Source organism: Salmo salar, chromosome 25, assembly GCF_965601325.2.
Source record: "Salmo salar chromosome 25, fSalSal1, whole genome shotgun sequence".
NCBI classification, from domain to species: Eukaryota; Metazoa; Chordata; class Actinopteri; order Salmoniformes; family Salmonidae; genus Salmo; species Salmo salar.
Window position 1 is genome coordinate 7,391,243 of NC_138315.1, and position 13,342 is coordinate 7,404,584.

A 13,342-nucleotide genomic window follows, 5' to 3' on the forward strand; every position below is an offset into this window, starting at 1 on the left:
GCTTTTGACATTACCGATCATAGTCTGCTGCTGGAAGAACGTATGTGTTATGGCGTTACACCCCCTGCTATATTGTGGATAAAGAGTTACCTGTCTTACACTCTCTGTCTAGCACAATGGGTGTTCTTTAATGGAAGCCTCTCCAACATAATCCAGGTAGTCAGGAATTCCCCATGGCAGCTGTTAAGGCCCCTTACATTTTTCCATCTTTACTAACGACATGCCACTTGTTTTGAGTAAAGGCAGTGTGTCTATGTATGATGACTCAACACTATACATGTCAGCTACTACAGCGACTGAAATGACTACAACACTTAACGAAGAGCTGCAGTTAGTTTCAGAACGGGTGGCAAGGAATAAGTTAGTCCTGAATATTTATAAAACTGAAAGCATTGTTTTTGGGACAAATCATTCACTTTAACCTAAACCTCAACTAAATCTTGTAATAAATCATGTGGAAATTGAGCAAGTTGAGGTGACTAAACTGTTTGGAGTAACCCTGGATTGTAAACTGACATGGTCAAAACATATTACAACAGTAGTTAAGATGGGGACAAGTCTGTCCATCACAACACTATGAACAAGGCACGTCTTACAGGCCCTAGTTTTGTTGCACCTGGACTACTGTTCAGTAGTGTGGTCAGGTGGCACAAAGAGGGAATTGGAAAAATTGCAACTGGCTCAGAACAAGGCAGCTGTCATAAAATAAGTCGTACTCATCCTTAAAAATGTCGTACTGGAGAGAAGAGGACCAAAACACAGCAGGTATGTGCAGGCTCATCTTGACTTTTATTAACTATCAAAAATGAACACCCAAAATAACAAAGAACTCACGCGAATGAACGAACAACCAACAGTCTGGCAAAGCATAGGCTCAACACAGAACAATTCCCCACAACCCCAAAGACAAACACACACACCTATATAGGACTTCCAATCAAAGACAACTATACACACCTGCCTTCAATTGGAAGTCCCAATCATCAACCCAACATTTAACAAACACAAACCCCCTGCCACATCCTGACCTAGACTAAGCAATACGCCCTCTGCTGGTCAGGACGTGACAGCAGCACGGCTGGCCCTTAAAAGTACACGTAGAACTAACGTTAATAGCATGTCAATCTCTCATAGCTCAAAGTAAAGTAAAGGAGAGATTGATTGTATCACTACATGTTGACAAGCTGGGGAGCCCTAATAAATACAAATACACAAGTGATGATTGCTCACTTCCAACTCTTGCAAGAGTACTTTGGGACTTAAGTCCCAATCTGTTTGACTGTGATCCTGGGTCAGTTGACATGCAGGTAAGTGATCAAACTGTCATTTGACAAAATGCTTCAGACAACGCATTTATGGGTCACTACAGAGGAGTTTTGGTTCTTGACTCAAAGGGAATATCCTGCTGTCTCCTTCTGAGCAATAATGCAATATTCGGAACTGGGAACCCAGAAATGTCAGTCTTCTGACTTCAGTGCGTTCAAGACAACTGGTAATTCAGAAAAAAATGAGCTCCGACCGTGAATTATTTATTTTTTAACGGTCTTCCCACTCGGAATTCCAACTCAGGAACCCAGCCTCTATTTAGAGCTCGGGTTTTCCAACCTGAAGATCACTGACGTCATGATTTGACCTTGTATTTTTCTGAGTTCCCAGTGGTCTTGAAATCACCATAAAACTCATGGTACCCTTCGCCAGCTCATACCTGTGCGAAGCTGGATTCAGTGCTCTTGTCTGCATTAAAACCAAATATCGATCCATGATAGATGTTACAGCAGAGATGAGGTGTGCACTGTCGACCACACGCCCTGACTTTGAGAAGCTCCGACGTGACATGCATCAACCACACATATCTCATTAGTGGTGATGAGATAAGAGACATTATATCAGACTCACTTGCCATTGACTGTCATAGCCCCACATTAAAACTATGTGATGGTGAGTTAAGACAATCAGAAATACTGTTAGATTGTTTTTCAATTGACTTCCATAGTCCCAAATAAAAAAGTAAACATTTTCTGTTAATTACAGATGTTTTTTCACGTGTTTGGGGTCGCAGTAATTTTCAGATATCAAAATGTGGTGGTTGGCCCAAAAAGTTTGGCAACCCCTGGCCTAGACAGATCAAGTTTTTGGTTGTTGCAGCCCTCTTCCACAAATGTATGTTAATATATTCATATATGCAAATACACCACGTGTGTTTATGCAAATGAGGCACATGTAATTTTCTTTATTTGAACACAAAATATAAAAAAATTACTGACACCATATGTATGGGTGCATTGTAAGAAAAAAAAATCATAATTGAATTCCCAACAAAATCCCTGAACTAAAGGCCGCGACAATAAGAAGACAGTGGCAGAATAAATTCAACTCACCTTTGTTAAATCACAAAACTGGATAGCAACCACTGTCCAGTGAAGTCCACAAAGCCAATTGCATGAACAGTAACAGACAGTTACATGACCTACAGCATGGTCAAGCAAGTTAATGTTTCCAACACTTTTAGACCACAGACAGTTACTGCAAGTCGCAAAGAAAACACTATTCCAGCACCATTTCAACGTCAATATTTCAACATCATGAAATCACCTCTGCTTAGTCTAATACAGTGACAACTAAAATATACCAAAAACAATTTAGTCCAATCAACCTAAGCTAAATATGATGTGGCTGTCCATGGTTCTGATTTCTATGTGTTTGTGCGCATTTGTGCAAGTAAAACATTTTTTTAATCACCCTACTTGTAGAGAAATGCCAATGCCATCCTCCTCTCTTTCATGTTGGCAAAACGGTTTATTGCTCTGTCATACTGTACACACTTATTTTTGTTGTCTTTGGCTACCTGGCTAAAATGCTTGCTAGCTAGCCTAATGTTTTTATTTATTTTTTATAACTTTTTATTTAACCTTTATTTAACTGGGCAAGTCATTGTATTTAAAGTTAGCTAGTTAACATTAGCCTTCTACATCTTCCATCCTCTCAGGCAAGGGGCACACCAATGTATGAATTAATGGTTGGATCAGAATAGCTGTTATAATCATTGGCCAGTACGGAGACTTAAGTAAAACCATAAATCCAAATCCCTATCTCCATCCATGGACCATTTAGGAAAGGGCCAATTTTAGCTAGCTGGCTAACTAGCCACTGGAGGACAACAACACAACGAGATGCAACAATTCAAGTTTTACTGTCAATGACGTATGCTCTCCATGGGATTTGTAAGGAGTGATGCCAAATCCAAGCTGGCTACCCTAGACACTTTTATTTGGTGTGCCAGGACTACAGTTGAGCTTGCTAAATTTATCCCAATGCTGATTTGCAATTTTTTTAAACTTTTTTTGTCAAAGGAGTGCAGATGCTCGCTGGCTTCCCTTGCCTTCAATGCACGGAAGCAACAATGCCATACTCATTTGGATCAGACAGCATTTTTGGGGGAGCCTGCAATGAAAAAACAGGACACAGTGGGCTGTCAGATTTACGAAAACATATTATGTGTGATTTACTCAAACATGTTTTGTTTCTCCTCTCAACCAGGGGCGGAAATCCCGGGGGGGACGGGGGGCACACGACCCCCCCATCCTGGGAAAAATATGATTTGTCCCCCCCAACATATCACTGAAACATAACTATGTAATTTAAATAATATTAATAATACGCAATGAAAGCAATTGTACTGATTATAGACACTTAATAGCGCGTTTTTAAGTTTCAAAAGATTGCGACCCCCCCGCCCTTTGCCTCACAATGGTTTGATCCACTGCCAGTTCCTTAGCTTGCTACGTAACTGCCGTGAGGTTCATCCAGTCAATCGTGCACACACACACTAGCTGAATATGCAGAGCTAGCGCGCAAATATTAACTATTAAGCTAGCTAGTACCTATTCCATTTATGTGGCGTCGTCAAAGATGGAATCAGCATGCAGATGATGTAAGTTAGTGCTTCAAAGTCCCTCTGATAAGGTTAGCGATAAACTGAAGTCCAAACTGAACAGAACTACACTCTCTTCTACCATTGTCTTAAATATATTTAATGGTCTCATTGCAAAAGCTAAATTGTCGCAAGGGAACTTTTATTTATGTATTTTATTTCACTTTTATTTAACCCGGGTAGCAAAGATTATAGCAAACACCACTGAAACTGAATTGGTGCTCGCTAGCTTTGCAAATTCAGCTATTGTAGGAAGCCAGCCAATATGAAACAAACTATTAAAATTACAAAAGGTTGCAGCATATGTTGTGTAAATGGTGAACTCATACAGCTGTCAACTCTTGTCATTTTAATCCGTTTCACATTTGCTAGCTACCTTTTAGATCGAAGCCCATATAGAATGATTGAAGATGATAGAAGCCCATCTCCTACTGTAAATAACCTACACACTGTGTGTGTAGCCAGCCAGCCAGGTAGAAAAATGGCAGAAAAATAAAAGACGGACATCAGAGTATTTTTCAATACACCAAAACGCATAGTAAGAACCCTAGTAGCCCAATATCTCAAAGACTAGTTGATAAAATGTTCATAAGAAAGAAATGAAATTCTAATGGAAATGTTTCACAATGATGTCATTAGGCAGAGCAGGCAACAGATGGCACACAGACAGCAGAGTTGGGGACAGATATGCAGGGACAGACTGGCAGAGACAGGGAGTCTCAGGTAAGTTTGTTGAGTCTTTGTTTTTCGCAACATTATGAAAGGTTCTCCATTTTTTTTACTTGTAAAATAGGAACATAATTGGAAAATGCCATGGATACCCCCACTCTCAACTTAAAATGGTGACTGAACTAAGATTTGTTAAAGGCAATGGTATTGCTGTTGTGATTAGTTGTGTAGTTTTGGGTACCGGTAGTTAGGAGTACGGCAAACACCTTATTTCTTTGGTTCCACAATATACATTTATCATATTACAATGTAGGCTATGTGTTACAGCACTACTTTTGGTGTCCCCCTCAGGAATTGCTCTTGAGAAAATTACATGTAATTGTCCCCTCCAAAGTGGATATCAGATTTTCGCCCCTGCTCTCAACACAATTTCATTGCTTGCAATCAATGCAATGTGAAGCAAAATCAGATCTACTAGTTTGAATCATGTAGTGGGAGTGTGAACCAATAAGGTTAATTCATGACGAGTAATGAGGAACAATTCAAACCCTGCGAGAGAAGAATCTTCCAGAAAGAACGCTGGCGCATTAGTGGAAAAAACAGTACCTAGAATCTTGGTCATGGTAAGTAAGCATGGTGATTGATTTTATTCAACATTTGTCTGTGTGGTTGTAGTCAGAATTGTAAGCAGTAATGTTATTAGTGATTGCTCCATATCCTCATTTTGTGGTTGAGTCTGAAACACAAACATATTTGGCCCTGTCCGGGGGTATCATCGGATGGGGCCACAGTGTCTTCTGATCCCTCCTGTCTCAGCCTCCAGTATTTATGCTGCAGTAGTTTATGTGTCGGGGGGCTAGGGTCAGTCTGTTACATCTGGAGCATTTCTCTTGTCTTATCCGGTGTCCTGTGTGAATTTAAATATGCTCTCTCTAATTCTCTCTTTCTCTCTTTCTGTCTTTCTCTCGGAGGACCTGAGCCCTAGGACCATGCCTCAGGACTACCTGGTATGATGACTCCTTGCTGTCCCCAGTCCACCTGGCCGTGCTGCTGCTCCAGTTTCAACTGTTCTGCCTGCGGCTATGGAACCCTGACCTGTTCACCGGACGTGCTTGTTGCACCCTCGACAACTACTATGATTATTATTATTTGACCATGCTGGTCATTTATGAACATTTTAAAATTTTAACATTTTGACCATGTTCTGTTATAATATCCACCCTGCACAGCCAGAAGAGGACTGGCCACCCCTCATAGCCTGGTTCCTCTCTAGGTTTCTTCCTAGGTTTTTGGCCTTTCTAGGGAGTTTTTCCTAGGGAGTCTTTCCTAGCCACCGTGCTTCTTTCACATGCTTTGCTTGCTGTTTGGGGTTTTAGGCTGGGTTTCTGTACAGCACTTTGAGAATATCAGCTGATGTACGAAGGGCTATATAAAAATACATTTGATTTTGATTTGATTTGATATTCGCATGGCAGCTAAAGGTAAATAGTGGTGTTGCTAGCTAGCTTCTATGAACAGTAAAACAGGACTAGGTCAAGATTAACATTTTGCAAGGAGGTAAAGTTAGTTGGCGAAACACCATGATATTTACCTATTGTTCAAGAACTTTGAATTTACCAAGCCAAGAACTAATTAAAGTTTGAGGAGTGCACACCGCTTGAGCTAGCTAACATGCTAGCTAACTAATGCTTTGGTGCTAACTAATGCTTTGGTCTGCAATCGCTTTGCAGCAGCATTGTGTGCCAATTTTTTTATTGTGATGTAAAAGTATACTTTCTTTTAAGTTAATGTATTTGCATCAAAACAGACATTTAAAAAATGCTTTCATGCAGTTTAGCAGTTTGCCCATGGGTTGTTGTAAAACGTGGTGCAAAGGTGACATAGACTTATTGAAATGGGATGTGGAGTTCATTTTAGCAGTTGAACAGTATTACTTTATATTATGGGTGTCCATTTATCAATACATTTAAAATTACTTGAAAAAAAAAAAAAATCTAAGTATGTGCATGTGAGGGGATGCATGCATAAATCAATAGATAATTCAATCAAACATTTCATAATAAAAAAAAACATTTAATCCATTTTAGAATAAGGCTGTAACGTAACAAAATGTGGAAAAAGGGAAGGGGTCTGAATACTTTACGAATGCACTGTATATTTTTTCAAGCCTTGTTTCATGCTAGCAAAATTCATGGAGTAGGCTAACTTGTTTCCAATTGGCTATCTTAAAGCCAAAAATCAAGAAAGGTGGCAGCTGTGTTGTTACCCCGCTTAACCTTTTCCTTGTGGAAATGTGCACATCATTTTGAGTTAATATTATAGTATATGCAGTTTAGCAGGCACTTTTAGCCAAAGCCACCTACAGTCAAATGTGCATGCATTTTTACATATGGGTGGTCCCAGGAATCAAACCCACTACCCTGGCATTACAAGCACCATGCTCTACCACTTAGCTACAAATGAGTTAATTGAAAAGAAAGAGGACAACATTTTAGTCAAATGAATACTCTGCAAAGGCAACATTGATCTTTGTCCAGAAACACCACATAAAAAATGAAAAAGCATCTGGAGCAGTGGAGGCTCCCTGGAGGAGGAAGGGGAGGACCATACTCCTCAGTGAAACATTAAAAAAGTTATAATTTTTACATAAAACTATACTAAATATGTCATCAAATAATTTATTAAAACACACTGTTTTGCAATGAAGGTGAACAGCAGTGTAATGGGTTGAAAAACGACACTATATATACAAAAGTATCTGGACACCCCTTGAAATTTGTAGATTTGTTTATTTCAGCCAAACCAGTTGCTGATAGGTGTATACAATCGAGCACACAGCCATGCAATCTCCATTGACAAACATTGGCAGTAGAATGGCCTTGCTGAAGAGCTCAATGACTTTCAACGTGGCACCATCATAGGATGCCACCTTTCCAACAACTCAGTTCGTCAAATTTATGCCTGGCTAAAGTTTCCCCAGTCAACTGTAAGTGCTGTTATTGTGAAGTGGAAACATCTAGGAGCACCAACGGCTCAGCCAAAAAGTGTTGGGCCACACAAGCTCACAGAACGGGACCACCGAGTTCGTCTATCCTCGGTTGCAACACTCACTACCGAGTTCCAAACTGCAGCTAGAAGCAACATTAGCACAATAGTTGTTCGTCGAGAGCTTCATGAAATAGGTTTCAATGGCCGAGCAGGTGCACACAAGCCTAAAATCATCATGTGCAATGCTAAGCATTGGCTGGAATGGTGTAAAGCTTGCCACCATTGAACACATTCCTGCCCAAATGCATATTGCCAACTGTAAAGTTTGGTGGAGGAGGAATGATGGTCTGGGGCTGTTTTTTTCATGGTTCGGGCGAGGACACTTAGTTCCAGTGAAGGGAAATCTTAGCGCTAAAGCATACAATAACATTCTAGACAATTCTTTTCTTCCAACTTTGTGGCAACAGTTTGGGGAAGACCCTTTCCTGTTTCAGCATGACAATGCCCCCTTGCACAAAACGCGGTAAAAACAGAAATGGTTTGTCGAGATTTGTGTGGAAAACTTGACTGACCTGCACAGAGCCCTGACCTCAACCCAATCGAAGACCTTTGGGATGAATTGGAATGCCAACTGCGAGGCAGACCTAAATGCCCAACATCAGTGCCAACCTCACTAATGCTCTTGTGGCTGTACGGAAGCAAGTCCTTCCCAGAAGAGTGGAGGCTGTTATTTACATTTACATTTAAGTCATTTAGCAGACGCTCTTATCCAGAGCGACTTACAAAATGGTGCATTCACCTTATGATATCCAGTGGAACAACCACTTTACAATAGTGCATCTAAATCTTTTAAGGGGGGGGGGGGGTTAGAAGGATTACTTTATCCTATCCTAGGTATTCCTTAAAGAGGTGGGGTTTCAGGTGTCTCCGGAAGGTGGTGATTGACTCCGCTGTCCTGGCGTCGTGAGGGAGCTTGTTCCACCATTGGGGTGCCAGAGCAGCGAACAGTTTTGACTGGGCTGAGCGGGAACTGTGCTTCCTCAGAGGTAGGGGGGCCAGCAGGCCAGTGGAGGATGAACGCAGTGCCCTTGTTTGGGTGTAGGGCCTGATCAGAGCCTGAAGGTATGGAGGTGCCGTTCCCTTCACAGCTCCGTAGGCAATCACCATGGTCTTGTAGCGGATGCGAGCTTCAACTGGAAGCCAGTGGAGAGAGCGGAGGAGCGGGGTGACGTGAGAGAACTTGGGAAGGTTGAACACCAGACGGGCTGCGGCGTTCTGGATGAGTTGTAGGGGTTTAATGGCACAGGCAGGGAGCCCAGCCAACAGCGAGTTGCAGTAATCCAGACGGGAGATGACAAGTGCCTGGATTAGGACCTGCGCCGCTTCCTGTGTGAGGCAGGGTCGTACTCTGCGAATGTTGTAGAGCATGAACCTACAGGATCGGGTCACCGCCTTGATGTTAGTGGAGAACGACAGGGTCTTGTCCAGGATCACGCCAAGGTTCTTAGCACTCTGGGAGGAGGACACAAGGGAGTTGTCAACCGTGATGGCGAGATCATGGAACGGGCAGTCCTTCCCCGGGAGGAAGAGCAGCTCCGTCTTGCCGAGGTTCAGCTTGAGCTGGTGATCCGTCATCCACACTGATATGTCTGACAGACATGCAGAGATGCGATTCGCCGCCTGGTTATCAGAAGGGGGAAAGGAGAAGATTAATTGTGTGTCGTCTGCATAGCAATGATAGGAGAGACCATGTGAGGATATGACAGAGCCAAGTGACTTGGTGTATAGCGAGAATAGGAGAGGGCCTAGAACAGAGCCCTGGGGGACACCAGTGGTGAGAGCGCATGGTGCGGAGACAGATTCTCGCCACGCCACCTGGTAGGAGCGACCTGTCAGGTAGGACGCAATCCAAGCGTGGGCCGCGCCGGAGATGCCCAACTCGGAGAGGGTGGAGAGGAGGATCTGATGGTTCACAGTATCAAAGGCAGCAGATAGGTCTAGAAGGATGAGAGCAGAGGAGAGAGAGTTAGCTTTAGCAGTGCGGAGAGCCTCCGTGACACAGAGAAGAGCAGTCTCAGTTGAATGCCCAGTCTTGAAACCTGACTGATTAGGATCAAGAAGGTCATTCTGAGAGAGATAGCAGGAGAGCTGGCCAAGGACGGCACGTTCAAGAGTTTTGGAGAGAAAAGAAAGAAGGGATACTGGTCTGTAGTTGTTGACATCGGAGGGATCGAGTGTAGGTTTTTTCAGAAGGGGTGCAACTCTCGCTCTCTTGAAGACGGAAGGGACGTAGCCAGCGGTCAAGGATGAGTTGATGAGCGAGGTGAGGAAGGGGAGAAGGTCTCCGGAAATGGTCTGGAGAAGAGAGGAGGGGATAGGGTCAAGTGGGCAGGTTGTTGGGCGGCCGGCCGTCACAAGACGCGAGATTTCATCTGGAGAGAGAGGGGAGAAAGAGGTCAAAGCACAGGGTAGGGCAGTGTGAGCAGGACCAGCGGTGTCGTTTGACTTAGCAAACGAGGATCGGATATCGTCAACCTTCTTTTCAAAATGGTTGACGAAGTCATCCGCAGAGAGGGAGGAGGGGGGGGGGGGAGGGGGAGGAGGATTCAGGAGGGAGGAGAAGGTAGCAAAGAGCTTCCTAGGGTTAGAGGCAGATGCTTGGAATTTAGAGTGGTAGAAAGTGGCTTTAGCAGCAGAGACAGAAGAGGAGAATGTAGAGAGGAGTGAGTGAAAGGATGCCAGGTCCGCAGGGAGGCGAGTTTTCCTCCATTTCCGCTCGGCTGCCCGGAGCCTTGTTCTGTGAGCTCGTAGTGAGTCGTCGAGCCACGGAGCAGGAGGGGAGGACCGAGCCGGCCTGGAGGATAGGGGACAGAGAAAATCAAAGGATGCAGAAAGGGAGGAGAGGAGGGTTGAGGAGGCAGAATCAGGAGATAGGTTGGAGAAGGTTTGAGCAGAGGGAAGAGATGATAGGATGGAAGAGGAGAGAGTAGCGGGAGAGAGAGAGCGAAGGTTGGGACGGCGCAATACCATCCGAGTAGGGGCAGAGTGAGAAGTGTTGGATGAGAGCAAGAGGGAAAAGGATACAAGGTAGTGGTCGGAGATTTGGAGGGGAGTTGCAATGAGATTAGTGGAAGAACAGCATCTAGTAAAGATGAGGTCAAGCGTATTGCCTGCCTTGTGAGTAGGGGGGGAAGGTGAGAGGGTGAGGTCAAAAGAGGAGAGGAGTGGAAAGAAGGAGGCAGAGAGGAATGAGTCAAAGGTAGACGTGGGGAGGTTAAAGTCACCCAGAACTGTGAGAGGTGAGCCATCCTCAGGAAAGGAACTTATCAAGACGTCAAGCTCATTGATGAACTCTCCAAGGGAACCTGGAGGGCGATAAATGATAAGGATGTTAAGCTTGAAAGGGCTGGTAACTGTGACAGCATGGAATTCAAATGAGGAGATAGACAGATGGGTCAGGGGAGAAAGAGAGAATGTCCACTTGGGAGAGATGAGGATTCCAGTGCCACCACCCCGCTGGCTCGATGCTCTAGGGGTATGCGAGAACACGTGGGCAGACGAAGAGAGAGCAGTAGGAGTAGCAGTGTTATCTGTGGTAATCCATGTTTCCGTCAGCGGCAGGAAGTCTAGGGACTGGAGGGTAGCATAGGCTGAGATGAACTCAGCCTTGTTGGCTGCAGACCGGCAGTTCCAGAGGCTGCCGGAGACCTGGAACTCCACGTGGGTCGTGCGCGCTGGGACCACCAGGTTAGAGTGGCAGCGGCCACGCGGTGTGAAGCGTTTGTATGGCCTGTGAAGAGAGGAGAGAACAGGGATAGACAGACACATAGTTAACAAGCTACAGAAGTGTTGTTTCTTGTATTATTGTCTCCTGTGTCTTTAGAGAACTGTTTCACTTTGATATCCTTTTTCTTCTGTCCTGATTTTCTCTTTCTTTTCTTCTGTTAACTAGATATTCTTTGTTGTTCTTCGTTAGCTAGCTAGCTTCTTCCAAAAGAGTCCCTAGCAACTGCTTAGCAACTGGTAAACAATTCAGCTTGCTAAGATAACTACAATTTTATGAAAAATAGTTATTTTTCAAAAGCCTATCTTCTTTGTTTGTTGCTTGTTTTTTCTCCTCTTCAGTCTTGCAGTTTTCTTTTGCTTTTTTCCGATGTACTTCACTCTAAAAACCATGTAAATTTCAATATTTGTAGGAGCTCATTTTTCAGCTGCTGCTGCTCAAATGTTATTGCAGCAGAGGGGGGACCAACTCCATATTACTGCCCATGATTTTGAAATGAGATGTTCAACAAGCAGGTGTCCACATACCTTTGGTCATGTATTGTAGATGAAGTCACAAGAAATAGACACCCCTTTATTTGTCAACATGTCCCTGAAATTACCTGGTTTGATTACTTTAGTACATTTCTGAATACTTCTGACTAATCATGCTTCTCTCGGAGACCCTCATACATGTTTACATACACTGCTGTAGGTAAAATCAGACCCAGAATCAGAGATTTGACCATCTTCATCTCTCTACTGGGCAGCAGTGCTGCTACATCAGTAACCCTCACCAATCCCAATACCTGTTCTGCAACACGGGGTGCTGCAGGCTCTGTACCATTGCTCACAGTGTCTTTGGTGTGGTGTCATTGTTCTTGGTTGATAACAGTTCATGAAGTTGATCAAGCAGGTGAAGCAAGCAGGACAAACCCTTGCCCTCCACCTTCATCACCTTGTCAACATTGATATAGTGCATGATGTAGTAAAATATTTCTGTTTTGTTGTACTCAGATATCTTTGGAATGTCTCTCTCGCTCTCGCCATCTAGTGCCACTGCTAGTGTGTGCAGCTGGCTTCTGTTCAGTGATGTTAGATGTTTCTGGATGTCCCAGATGATATTGCGATGCGTCACCTTCTTCACTGGATACGTGTTGTCTCACTCTGCTCTCTGATGACCCTCGAAGTCCTCCCTGTAGCCTCAGCTCTCTGAATGACTCTCACAGCCTTTTCTGCAGCACTGACATCAGTATCTCGGTGTTGTAGGATCAGCAACCAGCCAGATGGTGTTGCGATCCCGGACTAGCCTCCAAATGTTACTGGCCTCAGACTGAATCTGAAGGTTGCCTGTAGTGATACAGAGAAATGGACACAAACGTTATCGTCTTGACAGTTCTGGCGCCATTCCTCAGAATAAAGAAAGTGCTAGAACTGTCAAGACGATAACTTTGTTAGTTTCTCTTTATCACTACTGGTATTTAACAGCACGTTTAAACTTTCTAATAGTGAAATAACTTCATAACATGCTAGGTAACAAACCAGTCAAGGGATTATCACATTTGGGAAAAGTTTGAAGAATAATTTTTGTGTAAAAGAACGAGATTGAGTGAGAATGAGAGCGTATGTTAGCTTTATGCTAGCTGTGGTAAAAGAATACACAGATTTTGGGTTTTGCTGAGTAAATGTACATGATTTCCTGGTAGTAATTAAATTATTTAATAAAGATTCAATTTATTTGAAGTGTCCGAGTTCGTTTTAGAAGTTATTCGTTTTGAGTAAAATTGTGCTCACAAGCTGGTAAATGGCGGTGCACACTATGCCTGTGTCAACTGACTTTAGTACAGGCTGTGCGGGTGCAAGAGAGACAATTTCATCGTTGCACCACTGTTTGAAGCTGAATGTAATGTTTAACCATTTTATACATGTGTAGCAATATTCAGACATGTCAGTTGTTTATCTTGATCTATAAGTGTTTCTATTGTGTGAATG